We start from the raw sequence: 15,551 nt of genomic DNA on the forward strand, positions 1-15,551 counted from the left end.
GTACGGAGTGGAGCCGTGTGTGTATGAGGTGTACGGAGCGGAGCCGTGTGTGTATGAGGTGTACAGAGCGGAGCCGTGTGTGTACGAGGTGTACGGAGCGGAGCCGTGTGTGTACGAGGTGTACGGAGCGGAGCCGTGTGTGTATGAGGTGTACGGAGCGGAGCCGTGTGTGTACGAGGTGTACGGAGCGGAGCCGTGTGTGTACGAGGTGTGCGGAGCGGAGCCGTGTGTGTACGAGGTGTACGGAGCGGAGCCTTGTGTGTACGAGGTGTACGGAGCCGTGTGTGTACGAGGTGTACGGAGCGGAGCCGTGTGTGTACGAGGTGTACGGAGCGGAGCCGTGTGTGTACGAGGTGTACGGAGCGGAGCCGTGTGTGTACGAGGTGTACGGAGCGGAGCCGTGTGTGTACGAGGTGTACGGAGCGGAGCCGTGTGTGTACGAGGTGTACGGAGCGGAGCCGTGTGTGTATGAGGTGTACGGAGCGGAGCCGTGTGTGTATGAGGTGTACGGAGCGGAGCCGTGTGTGTATGAGGTGTACGGAGCGGAGCCGTGTGTGTACGAGGTGTACGGAGCGGAGCCTTGTGTGTACGAGGTGTACGGAGCCGTGTGTGTACGAGGTGTACGGAGCGGAGCCGTGTGTGTACGAGGTGTACGGAGCGGAGCCATGTGTGTATGAGGTGTACGGAGCGGAGCCGTGTGTGTATGAGGTGTACGGAGCGGAGCCGTGTGTGTATGAGGTGTACAGAGCGGAGCCGTGTGTGTACGAGGTGTACGGAGCCGTGTGTGTACGAGGTGTACGGAGCGGAGCCATGTGTGTATGAGGTGTACGGAGCGGAGCCGTGTGTGTATGAGGTGTACGGAGCGGAGCCGTGTGTGTATGAGGTGTACGGAGCGGAGCCGTGTGTGTATGAGGTGTACAGAGCGGAGCCGTGTGTGTACGAGGTGTACGGAGCGGAGCCGTGTGTGTACGAGGTGTACGGAGCGGAGCCGTGTGTGTATGAGGTGTACGGAGCGGAGCCGTGTGTGTACGAGGTGTACGGAGCGGAGCCGTGTGTGTATGAGGTGTGCGGAGCGGAGCCGTGTGTGTATGAGGTGTACAGAGCGGAGCCGTGTGTGTATGAGGTGTACAGAGCGGAGCCGTGTGTGTACGAGGTGTACGGAGCGGAGCCGTGTGTGTACGAGGTGTACGGAGCGGAGCCGTGTGTGTATGAGGTGTACGGAGCGGAGCCGTGTGTGTACGAGGTGTACGGAGCGGAGCCGTGTGTGTATGAGGTGTGCGGAGCGGAGCCGTGTGTGTATGAGGTGTACAGAGTGGAGCCGTGTGTGTATGAGGTGTACAGAGCGGAGCCGTGTACAGTGCGGAGCCGTGTGTGTACAGACGGAGATGTGGAGATTGCAGATTTTTGGTGTTGCATAATTTGCATGATACTATTGTTCTGGGGTTTCCCTGGTTGCAAATCCATAATCCAGTTCTGGATTGGAAATCTGTGTCTGTGGTGAGTTGGGGTTGTCGTTGTGCCTTTAGTGAGGCTCCGGTGTTTTCCACCTCTCCCCAGTCGCATGATGTTCCTGATTATTTGGCGGACTTTTATGATGTATTTAGTGAGAATGAGTCTGCGTCTTTGCCTCCTCATAGGAGTTATGACTGTGCAATTGAGCTGAGCCCTGGGTGTAAATTTCCCAAGGGTCGACTTTTCAATTTATCTGTACCCGAGCACGAGGCTATGCGATCTTATATTAAGGAGGCGTTGGAGCAGGGTCATATTAGACCATCCTCTTCACCCTTAGGTGCTGGGTTTTTTTTCGTGGCTAAAAAGGATGGTTCATTAAGGCCTTGTATTGATTATCGTGCCCTCAACAAAATTACTGTTAATTATCAGTATCCATTACCCCTGATTTCTGATCTATTCTCTATAGTTAGAGGTGCTTGCTGGTTTACCAAGCTTGACCTCAGGGGGGCGTATAATCTTATTCGCATTAAGCATGGGGATGAATGGAAGACGGCATTTAATACTCCGGAGGGACATTTTGAGTACCTGGTGATGCCTTTTGGGCTCACTAATGCCCCTTCTGTCTTCCAGTGCTTCATGAATGATATTTTCCAAGACTTTGTGGACAAATTTTTGATTATCTATCTGGATGATATTCTGATCTTTTCCAGTGATTGGGATTCTCATGTGGAACATGTTCGGACTGTGTTCCGGATTTTGAGGGAGAATTCCCTGTATGTCAAGGGATCGAAATGCCTTTTTGGTGTACAGAGGATTTCATTTTTGGGATTTATTTTGTCTCCGTCAACTATTGAAATGGACCCGGCCAAGGTACAGGCCATTTATGATTGGGTTCAGCCCACTTCTTTGAAGGCCCTCCAGAAGTTTTTGGGTTTTGCTAATTTTTATCGTAAATTTATAGCTAATTTTTCTGGTATTGCCAAGCCATTGACGGATTTGACTAAGAAGGGTGCTGATGTGCTGAATTGGTCTCCGGAGGCTGTTTCTTCCTTTCAGGAGCTGAAGCGAAGGTTCACTTCTGCTCCGGTTTTGCGGCAACCTGATGTCTCACTCCCGTTTCAGGTAGAGGTAGATGCTTCTGAGATTGGTGCAGAAGCTGTTTTGTCCCAAAAAGATCCTGTAACATCTAAAATGAATCCCTGTGCTTTCTTTTCCCGAAAGTTCTCCCCATCCGAACGTAACTATGATGTGGGGAATCGGGAACTGTTAGCCATGAAATGGGCATTTGAGCAGTGGAAACATTGGTTGGAGGGAGCTAAAAATCAAGTCGTGGTCCTTACTGACCACAAGAATTTGATTTACCTGGAGTCGGCCAAACGCTTGAATCCTAGACAGGCTAGGTGGGCCTTGTTTTTCACACGTTTTGATTTTGTGGTCTCTTTTCTTCCGGGCACTAAGAATGTCAAGAGACGCCCTCTTTAGGAGTTTCTTTGCTGATTCTCCTATTGTGACCAAGCCTGCTACCATCTTAGGTGAGGGGGTAGTTCTTTCTGCCATCTTGCCCGATTTGAGACGTGTTCTGGAAGAGTTTCAGGAGGACAAACCTGAGCGTTGTCCCATTGGAAAATTGTATGTTCCTGACCAGTGGAGGAAAAGAGTGATGTCTGAGGTTCATTGCTCCTCATTGGCTGGTCATCCAGGTATTTTTGGTACTAGAGATTTGGTGAGTCGGTCTTTTTGGTGGCCCACCTTGTCTCGTGATGTCAGGAATTTTGTGCAGTCCTGTGGGACTTGCTCCCGGTCTAAACCTTGTTCTCGCTCTAGTGGGTTGTTGATGCCTTTGCCGGTGCCCAGGAGGCCATGGACCCATATTTCAATGGATTTTATCTCTGATATGCCTGTCTCTCAGAGAATGACTGTTATTTGGGTGATTTGTGATAGATTCTCTCAGATGGTCCATCTTGTACCACTCCCTAAGTTGCCATCTTACTCAGAGTTGTTTTTGCAACAGGTGGTTCGCTTGCACGGTATTCCTAAGAACATTGTATCTGACAGAGGAGTTCAGTTTGTTTCTAGATTTTGGAGGACTTTCTGTTCCAAGCTGGGAATTCAGTTGTCCTTCTCCTCTGTGTTTCACCCTCAGACCATTGGGCAGACGGAGAGAACAAACCAGACTTTGGAGTCGTATTTGAGATGTTTTATTTCTGCTGATCAGGATGATTGGGTTTCATTTTTGCCCTTGGCCGAATTTGCTTTAAATAATAGAGCTAGTTCTGCCACTTTGATGTCACTTTTTTTTTGTAACTTTGGGTTTCATCCTCGATTCTCTTCAGGGCAGGTGGAGTCTTCTGCCTGCCCAGGTGTTGACACTGTGGTGGAGAGAATGCACCAGATCTGGGACCAAGTGGTGGATAAGTTGTCTCTCTCCCAGGAAAAGGCCCAGCGGTTTTCCAACCGGCATAGGACCATTGGTCCCCGGTTTAAGGTGGGTGATATGGTTTGGTTTTCATCAAAGAATATCTCTATGAAGGTGGCTTCTCCAAAGTTTAAACCTAGATTTATTGGACCTTACAAGATTTTGGAGATTCTTAATCCGGTCTCTTTTCGATTGGCTCTTCCTGTTACATTCAAGATCCATAACGTGTTTCATAAGTCTCTGTTAAAGAGGTTTGTTGAGCCAGTAGTTCCTGTGGTGGCACCTCCTGACCCTGTATTGGTTGAAGGTAATGTGGAATATGAGGTTAAGAAGATACTGGATTCTCATCTGGCTAGACGGAGACTCCAGTATTTGGTTAAATGGAAGGGTTATGGCCAGGAGGATAATTCTTGGGTCCCTGCATCCGATATTCATGCCGAAAGATTGGTTTGTGCTTTTCATTGGGCCCATCCTGATCGCCCTGATCGGGGACCAGGTGTAACAGTAGCAGACCTGGGCGCCGCACCAGGACAAGGACCGGGTGTAACACTATCCCCCTCTCTACATCCCCTCTTCTTCAAGCATGCGTAGGATGTTTTAAGGAGAAGGGGCGCCTGGATGTTCTCTCTAGGCTCCCAAGATCTCTCCTCAGGACCAAAACCCTTCCAGTCCACCAGGTAGTCGGTCCTACCCCTTACTTTTTTCACGGCCAGGATATGTTTTACCTCAAAAACATCATCCTCTGAGACAGGGTCAGGAGTGGTACCCGAATCCTTAAAGAAGGGGCTCAAAACTACTGGTTTGAGAAGAGAAACATGAAAGGAGTTATGCACACGTAGAGAAGTAGGCAACTTCAGCTTGTAAGAGACTGGATTGATTTGTCTCAAGATCTCAAATGGTCCAATGAAACGGGGACCCAATTTGTAGGATGGCATCTTTAAATGGATGTACTTTGAAGAGAGCCATACCTTGTCTCCGGGGCGAAAGATAGGTGCATCCAAACGTCTCTTGTCTGCATGTCTTTTCATACGCTGGGAGGCTTTCTCTAGAGCAGTTTTGGTGTCCCTCCAGACCTTAGAAAAATCTTCGGAGAAAGTATCAGCAGCCAGAACGCCAGATGATCCGGCAATGGGAAGAGGTATTCCGTGTTGCAGTCCGAAGACAATCCGAAAGGGAGACATTCCAGAAGATTCACTTACTTGGTTGTTGCAGGAAAATTCGGCCCAGGACAGTGAGTCTACCTAGTCGTCATGATGCGCGTTGACAAAGTGATGCAGGAATCCAGCCAGGATTTGATTTGTCCTCTCCACTTGTCCATTGGACTGGGGATGGTATGCTGAGGAGAAATCCAGTTCAATTCTTATCAGTTTACAAACTGCTCTCCAGAATCTTGAGGTGAACTGGACTCCTCTGTTGGACACGATGTGGAGAGGGAAACCATGGAGACGGAAGATGTGCCGAATGAACAGATTCGCAAACTCAGGAGCAGTTGGAAGACTGGGTAGTGGAACGAAGTGAGCCATTTTAGAGAAGCGGTCCACCACTACCCACACCACAGAACAGTCAGATGAGATGGGAAGATCTGTGATGAAGTCCATCGCGATGTGTTGCCAGGGAGTGGATGGAATTGAAAGAGGCTAAAGCCTCCCTGCGGGTAGGTGCTTGGCCGTCTTGTTACGAGCACAGGAAGGACAGGCCGTGACGTACTCCTGAATATTCTTAGCCATAGCAGGCCACCAGTAGTACCGAGAAATGAGTTGCAGAGTCTTTCTCTGACCGACGTGACCAGCCAACTTGGAGGAGTGACCCCAGCGAAGGACACGAGTACGTTCAGAAGCTGACACGAAAGTTTTCCCAGGGGGAAGCTGGATAAGATCAGCAGAAGCGACAGCGACTAACCTTGAGGGTTCAATGATGTGCTGCGGTTCTTCTTCTTGATCAGGATGTAGAAAGGCTCTGGAAAGTGTGCCTGCTTTGACATTTTTGTCGGCTGGGAGAAAATGAAGAACTAAATTAAAGCAAGCAAAAAACAAAGCCCAGCGGGCTTGACGAGGATTCAGCCTTTGCGCAGTTTGGAGGTAAGCAAGGTTTTTGTGATCGGTGTATATGACTACCTGATGAAGCGCCATCGTGTGTCTGTGAAGTCACTGTGTGCTGTTCCCCATAACTAAATGCTGCAGCTCAGGAATGTGCGGACAGTGGATGGATCCTCTTGGTCTGGCCTGCCATGCCTGCTCCAGGTAAGAGTACCAGAGCTGAGCAGGACTGAGGGACTGGGACCGAGGCAGGCATGATTTTGGGGGGCTCCTGGGGGAGAACTGAAGCATGTCAGGCATGATTTTTGGGGGCTCCGTCCTGGGGGAGAACTGAAGCATGGCCTGGCTGCTCATAAATGGGGGGCCCCTGGCCTAGGGAGAAGGGAAGCATGGCCTGGCTGCTCCTGAATGTGGGGGCCCCTGGCCTGGGGAGAGCTTGCAGCATGGCCTGGCTGCTCATGAATGGGGGGCCCCTGGCCTGGGGAGAAGCATGGCCTAGCTCCTCATGAATGGGGGGGGCCCTGTCCTGGGGAGAAGCATGGCCTGGCTGCTCATGAATGGGGGTGCCCCTGGGTGAGATGCTTGGCTGCTCATGAATGGGGCGGCTCATGGGGGGAGAAGAAACATGAATTGGGCAGCCCACATAGGGGGAGAAGCAGCATAAACTGGGGGGCCACATGGGGAGAAGCAGCATAAACTGCAGGGGCCACATAGGGCGAGAAGCACTATGCCAAAATTAGACCGCATATGGGGGAGAGCATTATGAAACAAAGGGAAATGGGGGTGTCTCTATATATTACCTGGAGGCTGTCTTGGGCTATATATGTTATTTAGAGGCTATGCTGGGCTGTATATATTACCTGAAGGCTGTGGTGGGCTGTATATATTACCTGAAGGCTGTGCTGGGCTGTATATATTAACTGGAGGCTGTGCTGGGCTGTATATATAAACTGGAGGCTGTGATGGGCTGTATATATTATCTGGAGGCTGTGCTGGGCTGTATATATTACCTGGAGGCTGTGGTGGGCTGTATATATTACCTGGAGGCTGTGCTGGGCTGTATATATTAACTGGAGGCTGTGCTGGGCTGTATATATAAACTGGAGGCTGTGCTGGGCTGTATATATAAACTGGAGGCTATGCTGGGCTGTATATATTAACTGGAGGCTGTGCAGGGCTGTATATATTACTTGTAGTCTGTGCTGGGACCTCTATATATTACTGGAGTCTGGGCTGGGCACTGTATATATTACCTGAAGGCTGTTGCTGGACTGTATATATTAACTGGAGACTGTGCTGGGCTGTATATATTACCTGTAGTCTGTGCTGGGCGCTCTATATATTACTGGAGTCTGTGCTGGGCACTGTATATATTACCTGAAGGCTGTTGCTGGACTGTATATATTAACTGGAGGCTATGCTTGGCTGTATATGTTATTTGGATGCTGTGCTGGGCTTTATATATTAACTGAAGGCTATGCTGGGCTGTATACCATATTTTATTTGGAGGCTATGCTGGGCTGTATATATTAACAACTAGAGGCAATGCTGGGCTAGTGGGCTATATATGTTATTTGGAGGCTGTGCTGGCCTGTATATATAATTTGGAGGCTGCAACTGGCAAATAATAAATACAGCCCAGCAGCACCCTACAGATATTATATCCAGCCCTGCATAGCCTCAATATTAGATAAAAACAAATAACAAATAACTTTGTTGCCCTATGAAGGGCGGGGGGCCCAAAGAATTTCTTGCACAGGGGCCCACTACAGTCTGTGTCCTCCCCTGAGTAATACTATCGTCTGGGTGGTGGTGGACAGGTTTACGAAGCAAGCACACTTTGTACCCTTAGTGGCACTTCCCTCTGCCAAGACCTTGTCTAGGTTGTTCATTCAACATGTGGTTCGTTTGCATGGTGTGCCCTTGAATGTGGTGTCTGACCGTGGCGTGCAGTTTGTGTCCAGGTTTTGGAGGGCGCTTTGTAAAAGATTGGGTATTGAGTTGTCTTACTCGTCTGCTTACCATCCAGAAACCAATGGTCACACCGAACGGACCAATCAGTCATTAGAACAGATTTTGCGCTGCCTTGCCACTTCCATTTAAGAGGACTGGTCCGATGCTATACCTTTAGCAGAATTTGCGTTTAATAACCATATTAACCACTCCACAGGTAACTCCCCTTTCTTCTGTAACTATGGGTTTAATCCACACTTTGGGGATTTTTCTCGCCTGGACTCTGGTTGCCCGGGGGCTGATATTGTAGTACAGCGGTTGGGAAATTTATGGCGGGAGGTCCAAAAGAATATTGGGGATGCTCAGAGGAAATTTAAGCTTTTTGTGGACATGAGACTGACTGTAGGACCCACTCTTCGGGTTGGGGATAAAGTGTGGCCCTCATTAGATCACAGAGGTGGTTAATCCAGTGGCGTTTCTTTTGCATCTTCCAGCATCTTTTAAGATCCCCAATGTATTCCATAGGGCCCTGCTGAAACCATTGGGGGCCGTGGAAGAAGTGTCATTGGGTCCCTCACCGCCTGTCTTGGTGGATAGTCAGGAGGAGTTTGAGGTGGAGCGCATGGTGGATTCCCGGTTGGTCCGCCGTTCCCTCCAGTATCTTGTGCACTGGAAGGGGTATGGTCCTGAGGACTGATCCTTGGTTCCTGCCCGATCGTTTCATGCCGATCGTCTGGTGCGTTTCTTTCCCGCCCCGTTTCCTGTGTGTGATTTGGTTTGTCCCCTGGCTTCTGCCTCTGGATCCTGCTTTTGTACTGCTCTGTCTCTCCTGGTTATCTGACCCCCTTGGCTTGTCCCCGTGTACTCTTTGTCTTGTCCCTAGGTACTGCGCGTTTATCTGGCTTCTGACTCTCGGCTCTCCTTGACCACGTTTACTGTCTTTTCCCTGAGCTCTGCGTGCTCAGTGTCCTTTCCTCCACTCACGTGTGGTGGCTCCGCTCCCTGGATACATGATCGCCTATTGCCAGGTCCTGAGCTCACTACACTAGTCTCAGGTTCTTGTGCACTGCGTGCCTTCTGCCTGCACTCCCTGCGCTCATTCACGCACCCACTGATAGCGCCCCCTAGGCAGTGCCAGTTACACCTTAGGTGTCATTACAGTAATGTTATAATTCTGCTGCATGATGTATATAATAGGGTCAGTGGAGTGTATAGATTGGCCACTAGGTGGGGGCACAGAGTTCAATAGAATGTACATAGTAGTAATTAGAAACCAGTACAGGAAATAGTTAATTTAGGAGGGGTTAGCTGGGGAGTAAGGCAGGAGAGCGTCCTGGATAGGAGTTAGGCTGCCCTAGTGCTTGGGTGGGCAATATGCCCGAGCTTACAAGCACTTCACAACATTAAAGAGGGAGTGCCCAGTCATCCAGAATGTGGGGGGCAGCATCACCACAGCCTGAGCAAGAAGCAGTGAAGTTGCAGTAGAAGTGCAAGCAGTATAGCTAAGGCTAGTTTCACACTAGCGTTTTGGGCAGCAGCGCACGTCCGCCGCTAAGCCCCGCCCCCTGCCCACCCCCTCCGGTCATCTCCCCCTAGTATCGCACACGGCTGCATGCGATCTGCGCACCCTATCTTTACCATAGGGTGCGCTGACCGTGCGCTAGTAGAATTTTGCGTGCGCTGTGCCATTTTGATGGTGCTCCGAGCGCACCAAAATGCAACATGGTGCGTTCGGCGCACACCGGCGCACCATCAAAAATTCTACTAGCGCACGGTCAGCGCACAGTCTGCACACCCTATGCTAAAGATAGGGTGTGCAGATAACATGCAGCCGTGTGCGATTCTAGGCGGAGATGACCGGAGGGGGCGGGGATTAGTGGGGGCCATGCACTGCGGCCCAAAACGCTAGTGTGAAGCTAGCCTAAAGCTACAGAAGTTGAAAGAGAATTTAATAGAGGAGTTACTGGAGAAGAAACTACACGGCATTACAGACGGGCGGTGTACTTGTAAGGTCGAGCAGGTCCTCAGGATGCAGTGACGAGACACGAGACAGGGTATGACTTGTAAATTAAACTTTTATAAATTGGAGCCACTAGGGCTATGCTGAACAGGCAAAAAGGGGTAACACAAGTCTGTCCTCGCAGGGACTCAATAAAATAAACAATACTTTTCTCAGTAACTGGGAGTAACCCGGCTAGTCCAGGTGTCAAAGGCCGGAATATGGCCAAACTATGGTACCTATTGCTATAGTGCACTTATCCCTCCATGCGTCACTCGGGATCGCAGATGCGGCCGCTTGGAGTACATTGATGCGGCTGTCTTGACACCACAATATTCTGGGAAGATTTAGGCTCGACAGGCCCTGAAGAAACGGTGCCGGTGGGGTGCAACAGGCCCTGAAGAAACGATGCCGGTGGGGCACAACAGGCCCTGAAGAAACGGTGCCGGTGGGGCGTAACAGGCCCTGAAGAAGCGATGCTGGTGGGGCGCGGTAATGACGCAGTTCCCCCAAATGGCCGGTGGCCGTCCTCCGCTAAGGGTCCCTCCGTAACCGGAACATGCGCCTCTAACGTCGCCTATGGTGAAGTGGCGTCCCCTGAGGCCGGTGATGAAGGGGTCGCCGCAGTGGGAGAAGGCCGGGGGGCAGTGTCCAGGCTTCTGTGGCAGTTTTATCTGTAGTCACAGCCGTGACCTGAGGTAAAGGATCTCTCCAACAAAGGTGGGGAAGGGCGTAGCTCTCTGAGAAAGTGGGCGGGAAGCGGCCTCCGGTAAAAGTCTCTCACGTCTCACTTGTCAGTGAGTGCGCAGTCTCCTCCTCACAGGCTCCTGTCGGTGTCCCCTCCAGTCACCCGGCTTCCTGCCTCCTGTCACACTCTCCCAACTGCCAACTCAGCGCGCCCCTGCTCCTTTTATTCTCGCCCTGCCCCGTTTCCCTGACAACTCTGGTCATGTCTCTCCCGTTACTTTTCTCCCAGTACACTGATGGCGGTCCCCTGGGTACTGGCCCGGTCACTGTCTGGGAGTCCTCCTCCCCACATACTCATCATGTGGCAGTTCCAAGCATGGGCAGACACCCTCATAGCTGGGGCGAAATGGCCGGGGGAACTGTCAATGGACTACACAGGAAGAATACAGAGGAAGTGTGCAGTGTGGTACGACCCGAGCAAGTAAGGGAAGGAAGGAAGAATTGATGCGTTATGTGAATACTGCTGTAAATGCTGTACTGGATGTGGATGTACTGTGAAATTCTGAGAGTAAAGTTTTGTATTTTGAACTATACTTCGGCTGCGTCTCTGATCATTCATCCAAGGTCAAAAGCGACCCCACGTAAAGGCAGGTGGACCTCAGCAGTGCCAGGAATGTGGAGGCAAGTGTACTACAAGAGCAATGTAGTGTGCCTGTGAAGGGAGGCCAGGGCTCAGGTGCCCCAGTTTCTTCGGCCATGACAATGGCCCTAGCCGACCTTTACAGCATCATTTCTATGGACACCTTCCTTATTTGACTTTAAATGCAAGTCTGGCTTTTGATTGGAAGACGTCACCTTACAACTCCATTTGATGGCTGTACGGGTCTGGTCAACTACAGCCTGCACCTACATGACCTGTGGCACTGGCGTTTATGTGGATCATTACTAGACATTACTAGACCCAGATCTGTAGGGCATCATCTGGGGCTTCTGCTTTTAGTAGCCCCCACAGGCTTCAGGAGAGACCTCCTTAAGTGGGTCTGTAGCAAGCGTGGCTCCTAGGGCGTGTCACCATATACCCACATATTGTGCTGCTGTAAGGAATGGAATTAAAGTGATGACTTAGAATTTTATTTTATTGCTGGGAGGTTTCAATTCATCTGAAAATTTGAATTTTGATTGAAATTATTTTTTACATCACAAAATTACCCCTAAAGGATGTCCATTATACTGTGAAGGATCTCCGGACCCTGAAACATCAGAAGTGGAGGAGCTAGATTCTACTCCCCTGTCCTGTTGCTGATGCTCCCGCCGGTCATCACTTCAGATTACTCGGCCTTTGTGTCTTCTGATGTTGACCAGGTCCCGTGTGACCGTAGGAGGCCCTAGTGAGAGTCAGAAGAGCAGAAGATCCAAAGACTGGAGGTCAGAAGATCCGAAGCAAAGAGTGGAGAACCATGCAGGCAGGTGAGAGACTGAACTAGGACAGTGAAGGTAACAGTAATATTTTATTTATTTAACCCCTTCCTGGACTTCTGAAGAATCCAACAGTCAGGTCAGGTGTTCACCATTTTTTTGAAGGACTTGAATCATGAAAAGAGATTTTCTGGTAAATTTTAATTTTTGTGCAATTTAGGACAAATTGAGTAAATTATGAACACAAATCTGTTTTCTCAGCAGCACAAGGCTCCATCATTCCACCTGTCCTATCAGCTTGCAGGACAGAGATATCCCCCCCACGTGTCGCGCTGCTGAGGGGATGATGAGAAAAATCACTTTCCTGAGCGATCACCTGAGATCTGGATGATTGAGGAAGGGTGGATTTGAGGAGCAAGATGACATTATTAACGGATGTGACCACCTAGAGAAGGTGAGTAGCCACAATGTAATCGTCAGTAATGATATAATTCCACATTACTCTGGTGATATCGCTGCTTTATCTTTCCTCCTTCTATGATGCAGGATTTATCTTGGAGCAGTAATGGCCATTTCTAACTTTAGTCCTCAGCCTTCGACCCCGGAGTTTTTCCCTAAATAGATGACATCTGAAATCCTGTTTATCCTTTCGGACATTTCCCTGGACGCGCCACAAGTGCAGCAGTAATTCCCAGTGCTCAGAGCTCATGCATAAATGTTCCTGAGCCGGGAGCTCTGCACCGAGCAGAACGAGCGCTGGAGCCCAGGTGAGTGCACGTCACTGACACCAGGGGCCCACAATGCTGCTGGATAGGGCCACACACCCTCCCGGACTAATGGGCCATAATGTATTAGCACATAGGACTGTGATCATTATTGCATGGTTCTTTGCGCCTATTTTTTAGCCTCTTTTCTATTTGTTCCCCATTTTTTTCTCTGTTGTGTTTTTGTGGAACTACGAGATATATCTGCAGCCGGTTCATTATTTGTGGCTTCTTAAACAGTCACAAAATTTTGGGGGCAAATGTACTCCGTTCCTCTCTTCTCTGGAGTGATTTTTTTTTTGTTTGTCACAAGTTTTTGCAGAAAACGTCCAGTTATGTGTAACACTGAGCAGGGGTCGGCCACGATGACCCTTGAGTTCCCTTCCATCTCTAACATTCTATGATCTCAAGGTATTGTGCCACTTATTGATCAAATAGGCTAAAACAGGTTAAAAAAAGAGATCCTCTTTGAAGTTTCTTAAAATTCATCAACCTGCGTGTACAATTTTGTGCAAAAAAAAATTAACAAATACCACACGACAAGAGGAAAGTTACTAAAAAACAGAACTAGTGACTCCGAGCCATGGCGTTTCTGCCTATCATCGCGGATGTGTAAGGGAATGGAAAATGTTATTGGTCTATCTTTTATCTCTTTCTCGTATGTTACCGGTACTGCTACACATTCATGTGTATTACCATTATGTGTGTCACATAGGTGCTGCTGCACTATTCTGTGTGTTACCTTAAGGGATAAAAGTGTAATGTATATTTATGTTAATGCTATGTATAACTACTGTTATAGTTGTAGGGAAAGCGTAGTACCCCAATTAGGCCACAAGATGGGGGTGGAGCGCATACTCAGTCTGTAAATAGTTAAAGTAGGAGAAGCTAATGGCCTAAGCTGAGGAACAGCTGAGATTTGAATCAGTTGGGCGGGAGTGCCCTGACAGGGCAGTCAGCTCTGTATTGTTAATGACATGGGCCCAGCCGTCCAGGGCTGAGGGCCAAAGATGACAACACTGCAGAACACAGCAGCGCAGATCACAGCCGCACAGTGCACAGCAGTGCAGAACATAGCAGTGCAGATGACTACACTACAGATGGTAGTGAAACAGTTGGCAGTGGTACGGCAGCACAGATTGCTCATTGTAAGGCAGCTTGAGCGTGGGCAGATGCCCTTTTGTCTGGGGCGAAACAGACAGGGGAACTCCCAAAAATGGTGAAGCAGGACAGAGAGGATGCTGTGATGTGGAATGCGACAGGACGTCCTGGAGATATGCTGAAGGAAGACACTGAGAGCAGAGGGAAAGTGACAGAATTGTGCCCTGTGGAATTTGAGGTAACCGCTGTAAAGAAAATGGATGTGCTGCATACAAAAATGAGTAAAGCTGTGATTGTTAGAGTTGAATGGGACTGTGACTCTGTTTGTTCCACATCGTCTGAGGAGAACGTGCAGCGCATTGCAGAAAGCCCTGAGAAGAATGGAGCTGCAGGTATGCTGACAGGAAGCTGTCATGTCTATGTGAGGGGAGGCCAGGACACCGCTGCCCCGGAGTCCTCGGCCATGACTACGGTCTTTGCCGACCCTTACAGATGTACAGTGATATTATTGTCTCATTATGCCGGGGATAATAGACGAATATAATCATGGACATTAGTAACCAGGACAGTTACTAATTAAGCAACATCAAAGCCATGGAGTACCTAGAGGCCAGGGAGGCCCAGACCAAACTTTGGCTGGAGTTCCCAACACCCAACTTTAACATATCCGCTTCTGCATGCTCTTCTCATATAGTTCTGTGTTTCTTGGAAAATTTCCTATTCTTTAATCACTTCTGCCAAACCACCCAGCGAGAGGTCAGCCTCTGGCTCAGAAACAGCTTCTGCCAGAAAAGCTGACATCGTATCACACTCCAGTTTCCTCCTTCCCAAGAGATGCCAGTAGTATGAACTGACAACCCAGCCATAGTAGTGTAACCAGGTTGCGGGATGCATTGACAGACAGGATGCAGAGCAAGGGTTAACGAGTTGTAATAGTTTTTAACAGAACAAGGCATTCACTCCTCACAGGGAGGTTAATGGTTAAAGGAGGGATAATAAGGATAGCAAATGTAAAGCAATAGCAGTCCAATGAAGGAGCTTATCATGTCCTGGAAGCTCCTATGCAGCAGATGATTCCGCAGGGGGTTGTAGAACAGGCAGCAGCCTGGTGATGTCCTCAGCTGGAGTCCTTTACACGATGGTCCATCTTCTGGCGGGAGCGGTCGGTCTCTGGTACCTTCCTCTGAGCCCCTTGTCCATTAGCATGTGCGGCCGAAGCAAACAAGGCTGCGGCACTCTCAGAGTCCAACGTAAACAGGCGGTAAGCAAATGGCGGGAAAGGACGCACAAGTCTGTCTGGTGCTCGGCCTTCTCTCTTCTGCACGTGTGCGGTACTCACAGTCACTGAGCGCACGGCACTTCTGTCTCTGGCAGCTACTGAGAGCTCGGCAATTCTCTATGCAGCAGTCCCATTGGAGACGGCTGGGACCAACCAACGCAGCCTGTAGCGGTGCAGGTACTCCAGGCGTAGTATAAGAAGCCATAGTAGTACCAGAAGTAATCAGGGGGACCACTACAAGGGCACCACCAGACGTAGTATAAGCAGCCCAAGTAGTACCATGAGTAATCAGGGGGACCTCTACAGGGGCGGCACCAGACGTAGTATAAGCAGCCCAGGAGTAATCAGGGGGACCACTACAAGGGCACCACCAGACGTAGTATAAGCAGCCCAGGAGTAATCAGGGGGACCACTACAGGGGCACCACCAGACGTAGTACAAGCAGCCC

Source organism: Dendrobates tinctorius, unplaced genomic scaffold (genome assembly GCF_039654945.1).
Source record: "Dendrobates tinctorius isolate UK_male_01 unplaced genomic scaffold, ASM3965494v1 ptg000273l, whole genome shotgun sequence".
NCBI classification, from domain to species: Eukaryota; Metazoa; Chordata; class Amphibia; order Anura; family Dendrobatidae; genus Dendrobates; species Dendrobates tinctorius.